Source organism: Tympanuchus pallidicinctus, unplaced genomic scaffold (genome assembly GCF_026119805.1).
Source record: "Tympanuchus pallidicinctus isolate F22 unplaced genomic scaffold, pur_lepc_1.0 scaffold1, whole genome shotgun sequence".
Taxonomy (NCBI): Eukaryota; Metazoa; Chordata; class Aves; order Galliformes; family Phasianidae; genus Tympanuchus; species Tympanuchus pallidicinctus.
In genome coordinates, this window is record NW_026294618.1 from 63,734,105 (window position 1) to 63,741,726 (window position 7,622).

Here is a 7,622-nt window from a genome sequence, read left to right on the forward strand (position 1 = left end):
GATAGGGCAGAGGAAAGAAAAAAGATAGAAAAGTAGGTCATTGTTTGAAGAAGATAAAGAAGTTGACAAGGAGATGAAACAAAATTTGTTAGACAACAAAAACAACAACATCAAACGCATGCCCAGGGATGGAGAGAGGCAGTTTGAGGAACTACTGCATGAATGTGCACTTCAGATCAAAAGCCTTTAAGATCATCATGGAATTGAGCAAGGTTGCCCATCCACCCCTGGTGGACATCTACATTCCTAAGAAAAGACAAAATTCAACAAGAAAGTTCAACAAAAAATTCACAAAATGGTTTCCTAGAGGACAAGGAAAAATTATTCTGCTCATGGAATTAGCTTCTCCTGGATTTTAATATTACATATTAATAAAAGGGATACAAAACATATATGAGTATCTGGTACTTTCTTGATACTATCTTTCCAGATAGGCAATTACTACTCGCCTGGAGATGTCTCAAAGGATAGATTGAACTGACCTTACAAAAGTGAACAGCTGAGAAAGCAGCCTATTTATTACGAATGAGAAATGATGGTGGCCAGAAAGGGCAGTTTCTCTAACAAAGTGATCCACGCTGCACAAAAGTTTAAGACTTCTTATTTCTCAGCACTGCACTAATCAGTAAGGTCTAGAATTTCCATTAAATCTTTTTTTTCCCCTATCTTAAAAGCAGCAGCAGTGGAAACAGAGTGAAATTCGTCTAATAAGAATTAAGATCTCCAGCAACAACCATTAATTCCCATTAAGTTAAATTCCCAGCTGCCATTTGGTACCTTAGATTGCTCCCATTCCACATAAATTGCTTTAGTTCACCAGATTAGTCTGCTGATTCACTAAAGATTTAAAGGTAACAGATCTGGCACTGTCAGAGGCACCACATGATGTTTCCTCTCACTCAGCTAAATAGAGTTATACTGGAGAAACACTGTGCCGCCAAGTTCCTGCAGTGACTGCTGGCATCTGGAAGGAGGCACGAATAGAATGAAAGCCTCAAAGGGGTCTTTGCTTAGTGAAGCTGTGAGGAAATGCAAAGAATTAGCTCCTCAGTGCCAGAAGCAGAATTCAAGCACTCTCAGAGCCTGCTTACTTCACTGCTGCTGGGGCTCACTTCATGGCACAAAGTTTCTCCTGGAGAACAACATGAAGAATGCATCATTAGTCAAAACTCACCTATTATTTTACAGAGATTAGAGAGGAAGGAAAAAAAGCAGATGTTAATTAGAATATAATAGATAGTGAACACAAAGAGAAAGTCTAAATTATGACCATAAATATCTTCACTTGCTCAGCTTTACACTGCTATTATAATCAGTGCTCTTGCTCTTCCATTTCCTGGTTACCCTAACTTGTTGCCTCCAGGTGATTCTGGCAGTTGATTCCTAGAGCTTAATTAATTAGCGTTAGCAGCAACAGAAATCTGCAGTAAAAAAAAACAACAAACACAAAAAGACTGCCCTATCCTTAGAATCCCCCCCACCTCAACTGAAAAAAAAAAAAAAAAGGATTGGCACAACTATGGATTTAGACCTTCTGGGTACAGTATAATGAAAATATGTTTACAGGCTATTCCCTTAAACTGGCAGAAGGGAGGACTGTTTACATCATTTGCTTTGCTGCACAGGTGACCAACTATAGTTGGCAGTTACACAATTATTTGACATTTGTTATGGACTACATAAATGTTAACACTGGGCAACACATACTGTCAGAGTCTCCAAACCTTTAGAACAAATAATATACCGTACTGATGGCAATAGAGGTCTGAATATAAATATTGGAGGTGTAGATATGGAAGGGCTAATTATACAAAATCAGTAAGAAAAACATCTCCATATTCCCTACAGCAACCAACAAAAGCTCTCTGTGAGAGCTGTTCTTTACATAATGTTTTTGCCAGCTATTTGGGCTATAACATAGTACTTAGCTGCAATAAAAGCCAGTGATAAATTGGAGAGAATGCATCTCTTCAGACTGACAGACTTTAGTCAGAGGTTAGTCAGATCATAAAAACAATACAGTTCCCTGATCTTCTGATCACAATGTAATTATCTCAACATTCTTGATTTTGTTAATACTCACAGCCTGTGTTTACCTCAAGCTTTTGTATCAGAGATGAGAGGATATGCTCTGAATGGCATTGTCTGTGAACTCTGGCACGGGTATGATATAGAGGGTTTGTTTTAGTGACAAAATCACAACCTTCAAGTATGCAATATGCTTACAAGGTGGATCTGAGTGCATAGATAGTTTTTATAGCCAAGTGTGATGAGATATGAGAAACTACTGTAGGTCTGTCTTTTTTCAATTACAGAGTCTGTCTGCTTGTGTTTGAGCTCACACTTCAGTATAATCACTGCAAAAGGTGGACCGAGATTCTAGAAAACTATGTAATTTCTCTTCTATTGCAGCTGATGATCAAGTTCTGACTAGCACATTCCCTGCACTGATATTAGTCTTCTCTTTATTTTTCTGTTAATCTCTAGTCAAAGCTTACACAGTCCAGCAGCAGCGTCATACTTCTCCTTTGACATTCACCTTTTGTTCTTCCTTACAGCTGTGCAAAATAGATCTTATGCGGAATCATTCTCAGCAAGGCAATATTTTAATCTCCTTTTCAGCTACCTTTCTGCGCTGGTGGAGATGACCCCACTGACAACAAACAGTCAACAACAAGTTCCCAATCCTGAAGTGCCATCCTACTCAGATATTACGGAAACCAGGAGGTGATGAGTATCAGGTGCATAACTTTTTGAGGAACATTAAACCTCTGACAGAACAAGGTTAAACTCAGCCAAGAGTGTTACGTGTGTGTGTCTGGAGGGCAGAGTCTAGGTTTGTACTTTGAGGCTAACTACAGCTGTATGTTCATAAATAAAGAAATTGCTGCCATGAGATACTAACAATGTGCTGAAGTTTCAGTGTCAGAGTTGCTGTTCGGCTTTTTCAAACCCAAACAGGAAGTAAAGTAAAAAGGCTTCTTTTTTCTAATTCTGCAGTGGCTTACACTGTTGCATAATGATCCTAGGGGCCCCACTATGCCCTGTTATCTCAAGCAATAGCTCTGATTGCTCATCCTTAAAACTAACTTTGCAGCCAGCTGCTATGGCTAATCTCTCTATCTCTCTTCTAACCCAGAGGCAGAGAAAGTTGATCGTGTTCATTTTGATGAAAGATAAAAAAATAAAAAAATTCCAATAGCCTTTGTATTATTGGAACACTTCACTGCTTTCAGAAAGCCCTGAATATCATACCAGCAAAAACATGACCTTCCAGCCCAAATAATGACATATACAGAGACAGCTCCTTTTACGGGGCAGTGGGAACAGTATGTTCTGAGTGATGGAAGTGTCTTCAAGGACACTTTGTTTGAAATGGTACTGCGTACATTCTCTGCCTTAGTACAGACAAACTACTTATCACTTTAATTGAATAAAGTGACACATTCTTACAGATAAACCTTCACATTGGCATTCCTGAAAGGCTGTGAAAGACAGGAGGATAAAAGATGAGTAAGGCTGTACTGTCTGTGGTATTATGTCAGTGTCATTTAATGTATACGTTACTCTAACACCTGTGCTATGGTAGCACACTAAGACAAAGGGACATTCTGATGTATCTGGGCGTGTTACCTCCTACATAGAACCTTTTCCTTCTTTATGGGGATAGAACTTCAGCAAGTATAAAATACATTTCTCTTGGGGCTCAGGCAGAGCCACAATGATTTCTGAATCCTAAATATTTGATCATTTTTATTTGTTTATTTATCTATTTTGGCTTTGTATGTTGTTGTATAGCTGTTGTACACATTGTGATGAATGGAAACTCTCCTACTAGTTGAAGATACTTAAACTATCTACACACCCCATAATCTGACAGCTAGGTCAACAGATTCTAATCCAATCCCTTCTGGGCTGAAGAAATCTTGCCATCTACTTTCCTCCTACAAAAATATGATGGTCTTTTCAACGACAACTAATTAATGGTACCATAATTTTTTCTTCTTTAATTCCTTTAGTGCCAGAAGAGATAGGAGTTCAAACATACCTTGGCATGTAGCCTTTCTCATCAGTAATGCCACTAGTTAGGTTTCTGTTAGGAAACTCTCCACATCATGATGCTGCACATCTATAGAACACATCTATAGAAATCTAAGTACCTGACCTGCATGCTCTAGTTTACCACACAGCTGCAGGTGCCAAATTATTAAGTGGTGTAATATTTGGTCTAAGTACTTAGGAGAGTTCAGCCCAAATATCTCTGCTCCTCCTGGCTGCAAACAAAGCTGAATATTGGGAAAATCCTCAGACAATTTAGAATTTGTTTTTAATTTTCTTATATGTGGAGATCCTGAATTTTTAACATTTGAGGCTAGCAGAACTTTTAATATTTACTGTCTGATGTATGAGCTATGCCTACTGAACACAAGAGATTATTGCAGATCTTTATGCAGATTGTTGTGTGTTTTTTTTTCCCACTGTAAATAGTCAGCAGTCTTCTAAAATCCATAGACCTGCTGCTCAGTGAATTCATTTGATAGAATACTGACAAGTGAAACAATAAAACAAAGTGAGGCAAGTTCATTCTAAAAATGCAAGAAATAATGGAGAGGTGATTTTCGCTTTTATTCATCCAATTATTGGAGGTGACAGGGCTTTTCCCAGTAAATAATAGGAAGTCCATATAGTATTTGATTGTATGATTTATGCTCATCTGTTTCTCTGCAGCTGCAGTTCCAAATTGTAGATTCATTTCACTCATTTGGCAATATCCACTAATGAACATCTCAGAGGCAAATACTGAGATGAGGAAGCAGCTCTTCTCCAGAAACCAAATAGATCTTGCCCCTTTCCAACTAGAAGGAGCAGTGCAGAAATGGACACATTCTATGCCAGTCTCAGAAAGAAAATAGGAACAGATAAGAGAAAATAAATATATTCTTTATCATTTCCGTATCCACTAAAGAAGAAAAATTTCCCTGTACATTTCCGTTACAGAATGCTATTTAAATAATGCAGTAAATAAAGTGATTCTTTTGAGACACAAGTAGAGGAGAGGAGAGGGGAGGAGATGTCCTATACCCAAGTACTATGCATAATCAGAAGTACATTAGATGATCCACCAGCTACGCAGAATAAAAAATGACTTGTAGTGAAAGAGAGGAAGGATATCAATTTGTAGGAAATATAGACTAAAAGAATAAGTTCATGAAGAAACAGGAGTGCATTTTTATTTAACACAAATGAAGTATTTCATTCAACAAAAAAGAAAAATCTTTAATCTTTATTTTTAAAAACTGTTCCAAGCAAGAAATGATAATAGCAAGTTGCAATAGCAAATGCTTAGTAATTTTAAATCATTGCTTTTCTGGCAGTCACCCTGTACTGATTTGCCATTGCATCATTTCCCTCTGTCTGTTACCATTTATTACATACACACATAAAAGCAGTGAGTTCCATAGCAGTTTTTTATTAGCCCATTTTTGTTGTGTTGTTTATTTTGTAGAATTTTCGTCTTCATTGAAAATAAAATATGGCATAATTCAATAGATAATTATTAGAATGTGTGACAAGTTATGATTAACGATCAAAGAAGGTTTTGTCTTGCTTAGATATCTACTGTGTATCTACCAACTATGTTAAAGAAAATGGAAAAAAGTAAGAAAGAAAAATATATTGAAAATGAGAATTCCTTTTCATTGCATTTTTTCATACCATAATTAGCTCTCTTTCTTTCAAAAAAGTGAGTGGAGGAGTGTACTGGAAAAGCCTATTATCTAAGTAACAATGACTAATGAAAAGAATAAGGAAGCGGTGACAGCTGTTTCTAATTCTGAAAGGATCATTAGTTAAAAAAAAAAAAATGCTGCTGCTGCTGCATTCACAGGTCCAAGACTCCATATTTTTCACAGTCGGAGTATGACTAATGCTGAAAAAAGGAGTTTTCATTAATAATTCCATAGCCATTTTTCATAAATTTCTTTCAGCAGCATTCAGGTTGCGCTCTTGTTGTCATACAGCCGCATATGTCTTAGAGTAACATCGTAATGCATTAGGTGTGAGGAAACTTGGAATTCCAACAAGAATATTTTACTTTGTTTTCAAAATTGCGTTGAATTTTCTGGCAACAGTAATACCATCAAAGAAATAAATAGTAGTCTTTTGAGGGTATTTTGTTGGTTGGTTACTTGTTATTTACAGATCACCAAGAACCATGTTTGGGTAATAATTTTAATGTCATTTTAAATCCGGAACAGAAGGGAGACCTTGGGTTTGGCCATTCAAAGTGAGAATATAGGAAAGCTATCCTTGCTCATCCAGAAGTAGATTTAAAGCAAATCACCACAGTGTCTCTCTGGTAGACATTTCTTTTCTGCTGAACAGCATGATGTGATTTCTGCTCAGTGACAAAGAAACAAGGCAGCAATATATGTTAAGGCAGTCAAAATATTTCAGAGGGAAAACTCATATAAATGTCCATAATTTAACAGGCAAGAAAATATTTGGGGCACTCAGACTTCTCAAATTATATGCAGGCTGCTTTATTAGCAAATAAATAAATAAATAAATAAATAAATAAATAATGGAAACAGATACTTCACGAAGCTTAAGTGGGTGACAGTGTCCCCAAAGCAGCTTTGAAATTTACATGATGAGTTCAGTTAAGACTTCTACCTTGTTCCAAAATTGTCTCTCAAAGGAAATAACAAATGCAATATAACCAGTATGGCTAAAAAGTTGTCAGAGGATTTCTAAAAGCATCTGCTCTGTTTTGGAGATCTCACCTTCTTGACAACTGGGACTGGATGTTTAAATTAGAATTATGTCAGGCTGAATAATAACCTTCTTTTTACTGCTCATAAGCCTGTGTGTTTGTCCAAGCAAAAAAAAACCTACAGAGAATCAAGGATAAGTTCTCCAGTATTTTGGTGGGCACAGATAGTAGGGACAGTAAGGCCTTAACACTACTTCTGTCTTTATTAGAGAAAAATGTCTTTTTTCACTACACTTTACTTGTGTATGGACATAGTGAAGAGTGAGTTCTTATTCAGTTCAGAAAGACTGAAAGTGCCCAGGTGAATTATGGCAAGAACACAAGTAATTGAGCAATACTGAAATAAACAAACAATGATGACCAACAAATAAAATGATGATGATGATAATAATAATAATAATAATAATTATTATTATTATTATAGTAAAGAATTTTCATAATAAGCAATTATGAAAATCAAAATAAATTCTACTTGGTCAGTCAAACACACTTGTTATTTCTTCTTACACTTTCTTTCCTTCATTCCCTTCTATGCTTATTCATTTAAAAAAAGAAAAGGATTATTTTAATACTGCCATGGGTGCTGTGCCTCAATAACATGGCTCTAACTACAATGAGAGAATTAACTCTGATAACATTCAGTGACTCAGATTTCAGAGAGGATGTGTAGATTTGTGTCTTAGCTTCAGCTGGGATGGAATTGCTTTCTTCAGAGCATCTGCTGCGATGATATGTTTGGTTGTAGGAGAAAAACAATGTTGATAACACACCAATGCTTATAGCTGCTGCTAGGAGCCAAGACCATTCTCAGTGAAGGGCCCAAGGAGCTGCAGAGAAACAGAATTAG